This window comes from Lichenostomus cassidix, chromosome 8 (assembly GCF_008360975.1).
Source record: "Lichenostomus cassidix isolate B80296 chromosome 8, HeHo_3.0, whole genome shotgun sequence".
NCBI classification, from domain to species: domain Eukaryota; kingdom Metazoa; phylum Chordata; class Aves; order Passeriformes; family Meliphagidae; genus Lichenostomus; species Lichenostomus cassidix.
The window spans coordinates 7,692,744-7,707,156 of NC_139489.1; the positions used below are offsets into that span (position 1 = coordinate 7,692,744).

The following is a 14,413-nucleotide window of genomic DNA, read 5'->3' on the forward strand; positions in this document are numbered from 1 at the left end:
TCCTGCCAAACTGGGGAAAAGGTGGAGTTCAGCTTAACATCATGGCAGTTGTTTGCTCCAGACTCACCATCCCAGAGATGTGTTCATCCAACACACACAAAAGGGCTCCATAACATCTCAAGGGGCTCAGTTGGAGCAGAGGGAACCACTGAAAAATATATTAAAATATCTGTGCCCAGTTAGATGTACACAGGGGATGTCCAAAGTCAAAAATAACCAGACATCCCCAAGTCTACTGCCAGCAATGGAAACAGTGGTAAACAGGAAAAATAGTAAGTGTTTAGATTGCTAATGAGCTGGATGGTGGGAATACAATCAGTGAATATCACTGGGGTCTTAAAATAAAAAACATCAAAACTTCAAAGAGCATTGCAAATTCTGTGTTGGTTTTTTTAACATAGAGTTTCTCCCATTACAAAGAAGAGCAGTGAGTCCTGAACACCTGATCCATTTGAGCAGCAGCTCCCCATCCTGCAATCTCCAACATCTTGCTCTGCATCATGCCAGCCCTTCATGAGCTCAGGCTTCACCTTTGGGTGCAAACCATCATGCAAAGCACTGCCCTTCATTCCATTTTCCACATTTTCCCTCCCCTTCCATTCCATCTTCCACATTTAACAAGGATATGGTTAAAACAGCAGAACAGATTACACAGAGCTAAACCTCCACCAGGCTGATTTTTGGAGGAATGATAACAATAATAACTGTGACAGTGAGTTCATGCTCACAGCCCTCATTCACACCTGGAGCTCCCTGCCTTCTTGGAATGAAATGCAGTTTGAACAAAGGGAACCAAGATAATGTGAGAAAACATCAACAACAGGCAGATAGAGGCAAAGCAAATGAAAGACAGATGTAGGAAGGAGAGTGAGAGCTTTCTGCCTTGCTTTGCACTCATCCCATATCTCTATTGTACTATGGACTATCAGTTTGTTGTCCTAATGATATCAGTTCTCCAGTCCTCTTGTGTGATGTTTGATGTACCTTTTCTTGCTTCATCTGAAGCCATTGGTTTTAGTTATAAAATGATGGATACACAGCCTCGACCAGCCCTGTGCGACTGAATCATTTTGAACAGAAGTGCCCTTTTTTTTTTCCAGAGATCTCTGCAGCTGTTTGTCTTGGCAAGGGTAGGTTTGTCCCCAGATTCATCCTGTTTGAAGTCCTGTCCACCCACTCATGTTAGCCTGAGCGTTCACCTCATTTTTAATGGGAGCATTATCATCTTCAGTTTTGCACTGGCGAAAACAATTCTCAGAAGGGGAAGAGACAAAAACTCACACCTACCCATCTTTAGTGAACAAATTGTCTTCATCCAAACTGCAGGCAGCAAGCACTTCGAGGAATTTGCCAAGAATTGTTTTTCTCTTAGCAACAGCCCAGACCAAAAGTGGACACAGATATAACCTGTGATATCATCTCTCAAGGATCCTATGAAGACCAATTAGTTCAGACAACATGTGCTCTGCATGGTGGTTGTGTTGTGAAGGATGGACAATGCTGGCTGTGCTCTCTGGCTGTGCCTGGGCCAACTGCAGCCCTGAGGATCCAACCCACACAATAACCTTATCCTGCTGCTGCCTTTTCCTCCAAGCAGTTCATGGGCAGCCAGACATTTCTTCTCGACCCTGTTTGTGGCACTGAGTGTGATTTGCCACTGGTGAGTCCCCTGGGAGACATCTCTGAGCAGAGCCTGGGGCTGGAGGCAAGCTTGGTTCCCTTCTCTGAGGGTTTGGGGATGACACACCAACACCTGGGTCCCTCCTGTGGCTGAGCAGGCCTGTAAAAAGACACGTGAAGTGAGATCATGATGCATGTGAGGAGAGTAAAATTCTGAGCCCTGGTTGGTTTCTCATAAAAATACCTAACTTTCCTTGGAGCCTCACCCTTCCTGGGCCATCTTTATCCAAAAGCATTAACACCAAGGGGGGGTGGGGGTGAGGGGAAGGTTAAAGTATTGGTGTTAATGGAAGACTCAGACATTAAAAGAGTATCCCAGGCCCTGCTTGAAAGGAAAGTATCTATCTCAGCATGCAGTCAAGAGGAATAATAAAACTCTGGTCATTCAGAGGCAGGGAAGAGGAGAAAACCACTCATAAATGTGCAGGCTTATGTTTCTCCTGAACTTTCAAAATTATTTTCTCTCCCACCCAGAGATTAGTCACAGAAGCAAATGATACCATATCTGGGAAAGAAGTCAGGTGGATGGAAATGATCTTTGGGGAGAAGGAGAGGAGGAAGGGAGCAGACATTTGCTTCTCTGCCTGCCTGTCTCACCTCCCCCTTTCTCTGAGACTGAATATACAAATGAAAGAGCTGGGGAAAAGGCAAATGTTTGGGTCCATCCTGAAGCCAGTGGGGGCTCTAAGTCCATCCTCAGGCCAGTGGGGTTTCTTTATTTCTGTCTGGTGGATTTGGGGAGCTGACTTTGCCACTACACAATCCCCTGGAGCTCCCACTCTGCAAGAAGCTTCATTTCTCCCAAAGCCCCCATGAAATGATTTTCCACACGTTTTTCCAGACTTAAATGAAAAATAAAAGGCTAAGGGACCAATGAAAGCACACTCATAAACACCATTCCCTGGGAAAGACTAGCGTTTGCTGTGGCTTTCAAAATAAAATTCCAGCTCCTCCAAGTACTTCTGAAGCACTGAGTTGGGCTTCACAACACCCAGAGGTTTCAGGTAAAGAACAACCTCAGCCCCCTCTTAATAGGGTGGGAAAAGGAGGTGGACAGTGGGTTTTATGACATGCCTGAAATCACGAGGGACATCCATGGGAGCAGGATTTAGAAGGCAGCCCTTCCTCTATGGTACACTGTTCTCCACAGCATGGCTCATTTATTTCAATTAATAGAGCTTTATAAGGGCTCCCCTGCCACCTTTTTTTGGCATGAATTACTGCAAAGACAGTGAATTAAAAGCACCAAAGGGCATCATTTTCTTTCAGTGTTTAAAGAAGCTGTTTCCATAAAAGCAGACTATGTGAAATTTGCCCAAAACAGTAAATTTAGGAATAACATAAAGGATTAGAACCAAAAAATAGATGAGTTAAAAATCTCTTCTTAGACAAGCCTGACCTGGCAGTTCAGCTCTGGAATGGTCTTTCTGTGTAATGCCAGTCAAGTGGTTCAACCAAGCCTGGTTCCTGTCATAACATCCACTCAAGTGTTGCAGGATTAGGAGTTTCTCCAACCACGAGAAGAAATTCTTTAAAAAAGTATAAAGCTAATGCATGCAGTCCACTGTCTCCCCATTTTCTCTCTTCAGAAACACTCAGGTAGGATTCAGTTCAAGTACCATGCACTGTCTGAGAGCCATCACCCAAACTTGCCTCCTTCAGTGGTGCCACCCAGAGACAGAGAAATATTTCCAGTTTATGTGACCTGAAAGCAACTTTAACAGAGGCTCTTGTGCTTGGTGCCAGTCAGTTCCTGCCCTCAGAATGCAGTTGCACTTGTGATGTTTGCAAAGGCATTTCAGTCTGTCTCCTATAAAGGATGACCAGCTTCAAAATAATTTAAAACAAAGCCAAAACTCAGCCAACTGACTCATATCCACTGTTTGCTGTGACCACACAAAACAACTCTGATGTGGCAGGGATGTGTTATGGAAGAACTTGCCAGACAAACTGGGAATTAGACAAGGAGCAAAATTAGTTGTAATCTCCACGTAAAATACTTCCACTGCTTGACTATTTCAAAAGTGATCATTTCATAGAGTTGCAGCCCATCATAATGATCATCTACATAATGTATTTTGGTCAAAATTCCAGGACTGAGTGATGCTGAGACATTCAGAAAATGTCCTGAACCTTGGCTGGCATCTCTATTTTTTATATCTAGCTAGTTAGCTATATCTCAGTTGAACACAAAACAGTCCACCATGAGATAGAAATGTGACGTTTTTAACTTTGGCTTGAAACGACTTGTTGTTACAATGTGCTTTTATACCATAAGCTCAAAATTTTTATAAAACCAAACAGGGGGTTTGTACAAAACATGAAACAACCAATTTTTCTTTTTTTTAAGTTCCCAAGTAATAATAACACATGTCATTGATAAACAGTAGTAATGTTTAAATATCAACAAATGAAAAAAACAACATTTCTGCTCTTAATGAAAGGGTTGCTTACACTGTTGATAGTTGAAACTATGGTTTCATTGTTGACTTGCACCTCTCCTCTCTCCTAGCAGCATCATTCCCCTTCTCATCCCGATTTTGAGGTCAAGAACTGGATTTTAATTAGTCCAAATAGACTTTGAGGTCCATGCTTTTGCAAGGGCCTCTATAACGAGTTTTTTGAGTATTATATGACCATTAACTAAAAATAATGTATGGGTTCTACCTAAATCAAACTTCTTTCAACCCTCCCATACTTCAGAAGTGCTGAAGACCTCAACTCAGTTCTCTCTGAGAGACATTCAAACATTGCTTGGAATGCAGTCACTCTGTGAAGCAAAATTTCATTGCAATGTGATAATTCGATGATGATGATGAAGGTGCTGAAGTACTGAACCAAAGCAATAATCTTTGGTTAAACCATAATCACAGCACTGAAATCCATTGGTTAATCATGGAAAGTCCATACTCAGTGTGGTCTGCTGTGCTTTTTTGAGGCATTATGAGAAATGGCCATAAGCAGGCTGACAGGAATGTTCTCCTGCTGTTATTCACATCGTGTGGAGTGCACACCACATGTTTTGAAAAACTGGGTTAATGAGTAAGACTCAGCATTTGAAGATGAAGTTGTTTGCATCCCTCTGTTCTCTTTATGGTGAGAAATGAGGCACCCTCTCCAGCTTCATCTCTGTAAATCATACTCTCTTTTTACCCATGATTTCCTTCATTTTGAGGAGCCACGTGAAGGGCTGTGGGTGGCCACCCTGTCCTGTGTGGGGCTGTCAGCTCATCCATGGCTGACACCAGCAACTCCTGGGCCAGCAGTTGTGGGGAAACGGCAGAAACCTCACCCTGAATTCCCTGCATGCACAGTGCAGAGTTTTGAGGGTTGTAAGCTTGTATTACAACATGTCCTGAAATCCATGGAATGGTCAAACCTGCCTGTCGCTGTTGAGCCGCTAGCAGAGTAAAGAACCCAGTTCTCAGTGGCAAGAAGGAAAAGGACCTTTATTGTTTTGATTTCATCATATATATAGAGTTTTCAAAGGTCACCCAGATTGGTCAGTCAGAAACCTCCCCCTAGGCCTGATTGGCCAGGCCTGCACTGTCCAGATCTTGGGACACTGTTTTTAATAACATCCAAACTTTATCTTTATTTATAAAACACAAAAGGAATTCTCATGGGAAAGACCTGTGCTAGCCACACCTGCCAGTTCTTCCCACCTTGAAAGACAGGCAGGCAATATGCCCTGTGCACCAGCTTTCAGGCAGTGCCTTGTTGTGGAGCTTAAACCCATCCACAAGCATTCCCTGGAATACTGTTTGAGCCAGCCTTGCTTCCTCATGCTCCTCCTCTCTGCTGGGACTCACAGATGCACAAACCCAGCTCAGCTCTGGAAAGGCAGCACAGGGAGCTGCTGCTTGCTTGGGTGGTTGCTGAACAGCTGCTTCAGCTATGACATAACTGCCTTTAAACTTCAAAAGAGATCTATTTCTGAGCTGAAAACACATGGATTGTTTCCTAAAAGCAAGGGTGAGATGTTAGCAGGCCATGGAGTGGGTAGTGCACACAGTGGAGCTGCAGAGCACACATAACATCCTGTCACCCTCCTCTTCTGCAGACTTTCACTCCTTAGGGGTCTAATCCTGCAATTTTTTGTCAAGCAATAACCTTATCCATGCCAACAGAGCCTGTTGTTCCATCTGCTGGTGCTCAGGCTGGAATGTGTTTGCTCTGAGAGTGATTGTGTGCTGTGCTGGTGGGCCCAGAGCACAGATAAAAGCCAGTGCCCAGCTCTGCAGAGTAATTTCTATTAAGGTGAATGAACTCATTAGTAAAAGATTCCTTTAAAAAGCTGGGTGCTGTGCAAACCAAATGTGGATTGGACTTTTTGTGGGGCAAGTGGAGCTCAAGCATGACCAGACACAGCTCAATTCTATTTCATGCTACCTGCTGCCCCTGGGAAAACTCACTGATGCCAGCTGGGACAAGGTGAGAGAGTGCAAAAATCACACAGAGCAGGCTTGGAGGTGTGGATATCTTACAAAATGTAGAGAATACTCAGCTTTCCCAAACAACTGTGAGGCAACAGGTCACACAGATGCTCTGTGACACTGGAGCTGCACGCAAAATTCTGGCCAAAAAAAAAAGAGACAGAAATGTTTTGCTGTAAAACCTGATTATTGTCTTGCTTATATATGCAAGGAAAGGGGAAGGGATTATATTGAAAACTAACAAACAAACAAGCAAGCAGATTCCTGTCTGGAGCTACATCATCCGTCTGCCAGACCCTAAGATTTTCTCTTTCACTGCCATGGGAATCCTTCCATTCCCATGAATGATGACCAAAAGCTTCTGACAAACAGCTCTCTGAATAGAATGGATGAGTTTAGATTGAATTTAAATTTAAAAGTTTAACTTATTGGTGTTGGCAGCTAGGATGTGGCCATGGAAAAGAGGTAGGAGGAAGAAAAGGAGGTGCTATATTTAAAAACAAAGGAAAGTCCCCCAAGTGCCAAAAGCACCATCAGTGGAGGGATGTGGTGATGGTTCCAGATGGTGCAATATGCTGAGCATAGATGGATACAGTTTAAGCCAAGAACTGGCGGTGCCAGTATGTATTTAACACCTAATATGTAAAATCTTTATGTTAGGAACCATGTTAGTGACTAAGAGAGCTTTAGAGAAGACTCTGATGTGAGTCATCTCAGCTCCTGCTGAAATCCTCATGCTGGCACTGATCAGCACTCAGATTTTTTAGGGCAGACTCATGAGCCAGGCATCCAGAGCTCTGTTACCAGATGAGCAAGTGAAGAAAACCTCACCCAACCAACACAGCCTTCAGGAATGGCACATTTCAAAAACACACTGGGAAATATTTCCTCACCGCTGAAAGCATTTGCTTGGAAGTCTTACTCCAGGTCGGTAATTACTGTCAGGTATTGCAACTCCAAAATAAATGTAATAGTGCTCAGTTAAATCATCCTGCCTCTAGATTAAGGGTTACACTGAGCAGCTCTGTCCTGTAGACTAAATATCCTCTCACAAATGCATTCTGGCATCAGCGATTTCCGTAGGTGGGTGGCTTTGACAGAAATTCATGCTAAGTCCAGAGCCAAACACTGTGAGAAAAGCTATCCCAAACACCCATTGTCCTTTGCAAAAATAACAGAAAATTGATCATTCTCCACCCCAAAACCACAGCGTTCCTCAAGCCTAATTCCCCAGGGCAGCCAAAGTGCTGCTCTGTGTTGCTCAAAGACAGGTCAAGAACTGCTGCTGGGAGGAGGTTGTGGCACAGGGAATTTGGGAATGCCAGAGAATTTGGGAATGCAAGGGAATTTAGGTCCTTGAGGCACAAAGTGAGCAGTGAGAGCTGCTGGGGACAGCAAAGCACGTGCATCCCCAGCCCAGGTAATAAGGTTGAAAGCCCAGTGCACTGCCCTGAGGGTAGCCTTTAACCTCTGCATCTCTCATTTTTCATTGTGCTATAACAGTGCAAACAGCAGCAGCTCTCCAGCAGAGATATCAGCCTCTGCATTCCCACATGCCCAGGTCTGGCACCAGGGCTGCAGCAGGTCAGGCCCAGATGTGATCTGTAGCATGGCCTGTGACAGGTTATTTATCCTTTAGGCTAGAAGTGATTGGTATGATATTAATTCTCCCTAAAAGTGGTGCGCTCTGTGCAAGGATGGGACTTGGCTGCTGCAAAAAAATTGCTTTAGGTTGCTGCAAAAACAGTAAAATAACTCCAAAATTATTTTTAAAAAATACAGTGCTGATGTACAGCAAGACTTTATTTATGTCATGTGCAATTAGAGTTGTTTTCCACCTTTTGACAGGAGCATTTCAGCCCAGAGTAAGAATGAAACACACACAAGCAGCATGATGCCACAGCCTGAAACACTCCCTTCATCCAGGGAAAGAAAAGGCTCTTACATTGTGAAAGGGAGCCTCCTGTTGTCTTCCAACTGGCATTTTCTGGCCAGCTGAAAGCTCAAATAACCCTTCCTTTATGCTCTCAATACTGTGATCTAATGGCTAAATGGATTTTAGTACATAGTATAATTTCCTTCTTTGGTTTTGCTCATCACTTAATGGAAAAGCCCCATAACATTCTGCTTACATCCCAAAGAGTGGCTGCTCAGCAGAAGTGAAGAACACGTTGTCTTACAGCACTGCAGTTATAATTTTTTATTATAATGATAATAATAACTAATAATGGCTCCAATGCAGCTGTCTGGCTGCCTGAAGCTGCTGCAGTCTCACACTGCACAGGCAGTTCCCAGTTATCAGCAGCAGGGTACGAATGTAAAGAAGGGGGAAAGCAGAGGATTTGGATGCTCTAGGACATCCCCATGAGAACAGAACCCCAGATCTTAACTCATGTGCACAGAGAGATGCTGCAGGGACAGCCTGCAGTGCAGCAGTGCAGCTCCCAGGGTCTGACACATGGCAGGGCACAGAGCAGGGTGGCAGTGGGGACACACTGGGGGCTTGCAAGGACACACATCCCAGAGCATCAGCCACTTCCACACATGCTCTGCACATGCTCTGCAATTGTTAGGGCTGTCCTCTTAATTTTCTTCAGCTGTCCCCATTGTAGCAGAAGCCTCCTTGCTCTGAAGGGGCAATTGAATGTTGGAAGTGCAACACCACTGAAAAGGGGGATAGAGAACCTCATTCTCCTTGGAAAATCCGAGTAATACATCTGGAAAGGGAAGCTGCTTATTGCATGTGTTTCATTACGGAAAGAAAATGCCTTTTAAAATCTAAAATCAAGAAACTGGTGGAAAGGTAATTCCTGGAAGTTAACTGAGTCTGTATCTTCCATTACTGCTCCCTATAAAGAAATGTTCCTGCTGCTTTTCTCCAGTAATCATGGGTTTCATGCCAACTTCAGCATTTGGCTGTTGACTTCTTCAGGCAGATTGATGGCTCAGCTGAAACTGAATTTATGGGCACAGCCCTCCCCTGATCAAGGCTCACCTCCTCAGAGAGATCCAGGTCTGTAGCTCCCACTGACACACAAGGGACTGAAGGCATTGGAATAATTTGTGAGGATCTCCATAAGGAGAATAAGCCATTTCTACCTAAAACCACTGAATTTGTATGCTTTCACTCCCTGTCTGGAAGCACCTACCTCTGGACATTGATGGCCACACTTCAACTGGATTCCAAAAACTGGGCTGATCACCTTGGGAAAAGTTCAGCATCCCAAACCTCATCACAGGATGATGAAACTAAACCCAGCTCTGCTTCTGTGAAGCCAATGATGAATTTCCTCCCCTGCAGCTAAAGGACCCAAAGCAGCAAACCCCCTGGGACAAATCTGCTCATTTGCCCAAAGACAGGGCTCTGCTTCAGCTTCTTGCTTTATCCAGCACTGAAGCCAGCCATGAAGTAAGACTGCTTCCTTTTTTTATTTTAATTATTAAGAAGGAAGTAAAACAATTCATTGTTCTGGGGAGAATATCCCTAGAGTCTAACTACTGAAAAATCAAACAGCATTTGAAAAGCAAGACAATAAGGCTAGCTTGAACTCACAGAGCATTAGAATTGCCCTGGCAAGAGCACAAGTGATTGCCTGATAAATGCAATAACAACTCTGCAATTACATGAAACAATATGTAAACTGAAAATGCAGTGCCACCCTGCTATTTGTACACCCTGTGTTCCACTGTCATCCTCTCATTGTTAGCCCTTTAAGTATTGTGTCTTTTAGGCTTTTAAATACTTCATTAGCATGATTTGCCAGCAATCTTTCTGCCTTAAGGAAGAATATTTTCTCCCACCAGGACTCTAATTAAGCCAATTTTTAATGTAGGAAATTCAGGCTTCAGTGATATTTCCATGCTCTTGACGTTTTAAGTGGGAAAGTCACAGAGGAGCACCTGATACCAACAGAAAAATAACACCTGAAAACCTGATGTAGGGTGACAAGTATACAAAAATGAGCCCTTCCCTGTGGGAAATAGTTTATGGAAAATTTGTAAAGGATGATGAAGGTGAAATGGATTCACTTCTGTACTCCCACCTGCAAAGCACACAGAGATGCTGTAAGAAATTAATCTTCCTTGGATCGTAAAACTAGTTTTAACCCCTGAGAAAGAAATAAGTTGACTTGTTTTGATTGATGTCTTGTGGGGCACTAAAAAAAATTGATAGGATCTCATTGCCCTGCAGCACAGGAACATCCTGGCAGAGGGCAGGAGCCTGCAGCCTCCTGGCTCCTGCCTCATTCCCTTCACATCTCCTTGCAGAACTCCTACTGCCATAGTGCCATCTAGAGACAGTTACAGAAATTAAAGGGGTTGTTCCTAAATATTTTAGTGTTGTTTGAGGGTTTGTGGGGTCAAATCCCAGCAATCATTTTTCCCACAGCCCTCAATTATAACTTTGGGCTCCAACACCAAACCCCATGGAGCAAAGGCTTCTGCTGGGGTCAGGACAGTCAGGATTTCTCTTGTCCCTCTCCCACAGGAGGAGGATTTCATCATGATTAGCATTTTATTAACATAAAAGTACTAACAGCATCCACCACAGCAAACAGCCCTGGCCACTTGTGTGTGTGACTCCAGGGACAGTGATGCCTGGACCACAAAATTAACATTACACTGTTGGAATTATGCTTATCTTTTTCTTAAAACTCACTGGAGGCAGAGACAGAGAGCACCAACGCTTGTTCTGGTATTTCAGCATCCTCTTGTTTCTGTGACAACCTGAATAAAAGCAGTAATGATAGTTCTATGGTTCTAAGTACTTTGAAGGGAAAGCTGGGTTTCACAGAAATGCAAGTTAAAAATTTAGTCACATAGGAGGGGAAAATAGCATGCTGACATTTAAAGCACTGGGCTGGTAAGGAAGATACAGGTTTAAATCCAGATTTCCAGCTGTATCACAGACACTGCTGGACCTGAGGTGAATGGAAAGCCCACAGTGACTCCTCCACTCTCTCCTTATTTCTCTTATTTTATTTCTTTCTTTTCAGATCTCTGTGTGGCTGCTCAGTACCTCAGCCATGGCTCTCACTTGTCATAGAAGTAATGAATAATATTGATAAAAAAATATTGCAAGTGTCTCTCCACATAAGAATTATTCAAAGATGTTTTCTTATACTCCCTGGAGAATAGATTTACAGACAAATTTAAGCTACTAAATCAAAGACAATTAAAATGTTGTAAAGCTAAGGACAGAGAAATTACAGGATATAAAATTGATGATCATCTTGCTAGCACTGAAAAACCTCTTCTTAATTATAAGGCAAGTAGCCTCTGATGGCAAAATATCTATATTCCACTGCAGCTGGGTGTCCCCAGGAGAAAGCTGGATTAAACAGATGGCAATGAAACACAGACCTCACTCAATAACTGCATGAGAGCAAAATATGCCTCTTTTGTACATCCCTAAATGATTTATCATTACCCCTGGTTATAAATTTCCCTATAGATGGGGTTTGAATGGAAAATATCTTTTTGGCCACTTGGAAAGAAAAGACAGTAACATCATGATCAAAATCCCATTGATGGGCTGGTTTTGCTAAGGAAGAGGGAGAGTTTTGTTATTTCAGAGCTGGGATCTTGTCTTATAAAAATAGGTTCCCACCTGCTTATCTACTAAGCAGTAACAAAGACTGTAAAGAAGATTTTAAATTATCATTAGCTTAAGACTATGGGGTTAAAGTGTGGTTAAAAAATATAAAAGTGTGTATAAACAGAGGGTCTGGCCTGTCTCTTCGACAGAAATGTGAGTTATTGATCTCCATGTGTACATGTATTGACTTTGTTCCAAAACCCACACTGCAAATGATACAAAAGTAAGAAATCAACCAAACAATACTTCCCCATGTGCAGACAGGTGATCCACAGAGAACAATTCCTAAGTAGCAACAAAGCTACAGAGCATATGCTGCTGCTGAATCTACTCTAAACTGAAAAGGAACTGGAGATCCTCAAGGAGAATCCAGAGCATGACCCAGAGATGGGTCAGAGGGACTGATGGAGCATGGAGTGAGCCTCCTGCCTCGACACACTTGGGTTGAATCCTGCATGTTAGGTACAAGGAAGAAGTGTTTTACAACAAGAGTGGTGGCACACTGGCACAAACTGCCCAGAGAGGTGGTGGATATCCCATCCCTGCAAACACTCAAGGTCAGGCTGGATGGGGCTTTGAGACACCTGATCTAGCTGGACATGTTCCTGACTCACCTCTTCCCCAGCCTACCCCAGGGAAACATCCTCCCAGCACTGCTGGCACTCAGATCCACAAAGAGGAGCTTGGAAAGGAATGAATTCCTGCCATGTATTTTCTCCACAGCAAGGAGCCAACACAGGCCACAGATCTGCCACTCTGCCTCTCGTGCTGGAGAAGTGAGCAGAGAGCTGTGCTTTAACATTAGCTCCTAAGTATAATTTCCTGTAATTGTAAAGTGCTTTGGAGGTACTTGTGAACTTGGGTGGATGGCTCCTGAGGAAGGTGATGAATAACCCAGGACTGACTCAGCTCCTAAGCAGACACAGCACTGGAGAGAATCTGGAGAGAGGTTTTGCCTTCCATTAGCAACACTATCCAAACAACTGACCCTCTCCCTGAGAGATTAGTTCACAGCAGGTGAACTATAATCTGCTCTGATCGGCAGGGAAGGAAAGCATTCATTCCAGCTGCATTACAGCCAGAGCTTTTCTTCTTTTTTTTTTTTTTTTCCCCCACATATTGTGAGTTCCCAACAAAGGGTTCCAGCTACGAGATCAAACAAACATTTTGCCACTTATTTGCAGGAATGGTTCTGGTCCCAAGTTGAGATGGTAACCAGCTGAAGACTGACTGGTGGGTAATTTTTCCCAGCGTGGCCATCAGCACATCCTCGTCTGGAAAATGATCATTTGAGAGGGATGAGTTTTTGATCAGGGTCACTTTCATGTTGGGAATTTGTTGCCAATTTCTGATGCTAAAGATAATCTACGGAAAATCATTATTTGGAAATTATACTCTATTACCACTCATCTGAGGTACTCAGTTGCCAGCTGGAGAATGTGTTCAGAAAACATTCACAGAATTTCTGGCTTTCTGGTCCAGAGCCTCATGGGAAACCTACAAGACACAGTTAAAAGATAAGGTTAAATCCCCAGACCTGCTGCATATTAGAGCTCATAGACTTACTAGTTTTTATGGCAGATATACTTCCCTAAAACCAGGAAAGCCTTCATTATCCCACAGGCAGTAACCACCCATCTCTCCTCTCTTTCTTCCTCCCTTTGGCCAACAATCTTATCACTTCTCTCATCACTAAGGCCATTGACTTTTCTCCACAGGTGTCTATCACACTTTTCTCCTCCACAAATCCGAATAACCAACAAAATCCAATTACTCTCAGAGTGATTGTTCTCAGCTAAGACTCAGTTTGAAGATGATGATTCTTATTTTGGTGTGAAAAACACCTGGTGTGTTTGAAAGCTTAGCTGTTTGAGCTTATGGGTATTTTTTTTCTCTCCCACCTATACCTGCAGGCCTGATAACAGGTATCACCTCTGCCTGCACAAAGGGCTTTGCTCTCCAATCCTGTTAACTGCACCGGGGGCTGTTCACCAGGCATGGTGCTAGCTGCTGGCCCCAAAAGCTTCTGCACAGCTTGTTCTCCACTGGAGTTCCTGTTTCCCAGGCTGGAGTCAAAGAGACATCTCGTGGCCACAGCATATACTGCAAAGGAGATATTTTGGTTATTTTGCACATGGAGCATCCCTCGTGTGCAGAGGGCCAAGAAATGCCTGTGATGACCAGAACTATGATTCCATCAGGCCAAACAGCAGAGGATGCCAAAATACCCTGCACCTCCTTCAGCCTCCAGCCATTCTCTCTGGGTGCCTTCAGAGCATGAGGAAACTTGAAATACAGACATATTCTGTCTCCATGCTTTTTGTTCAGGCTTGTAAGTACATAAAAAAGAAACAGCTTGGCAGGGGATGGCAGAGAGCTACAAAATCCTGAGTCACTAGGAGAAACCAGAGAGGGAGCAGCTGCTCACTCTGTTCAGTGCAGGACTCAGAGCCACAAGGTGAAGGTTCTGAGAGCCATACTTAAGCAGGAGGAGGAGGAGGAGGAGGAGGAGGAGGAGGAGGAGGAGATTCCTCTTGGGCAGCAGAGGATCCATGGGAGGATCCTTGCTGAAGGAGTGTGGGAATGTATGAAGTCCAACAGAGTTTAAGGAAAAATTGCACAAACATCAGGAAAACAGAGCTCCACTGGGGACAAGAAGCAAAAAAGGCACAACAGTGCTGGAAATACCCTGTGCTGC

At 43.8% G+C, this 14,413-nt stretch overlaps 1 long non-coding RNA gene across 2 annotated transcripts; it reads right to left on the minus strand.

The window, feature by feature from the left end:
* Window positions 1–1,277: 1,277 nt before the first annotated feature.
* On the minus strand, window positions 1,278–13,999 carry LOC146433739 (uncharacterized). 2 transcript variants are annotated; one of them, XR_014853704.1, is made up of 3 exons: window positions 13,119–13,999; window positions 6,096–6,256; window positions 1,278–1,780 (listed from the first exon to the last, which is right to left on the minus strand). It is a non-coding gene; the product is annotated as an uncharacterized LOC146433739 (long non-coding RNA). The 2 variants fall into 2 exon arrangements; XR_014853703.1 differs by lacking the exon at window positions 6,096–6,256.
* Window positions 14,000–14,413: the final 414 nt, after the last annotated feature.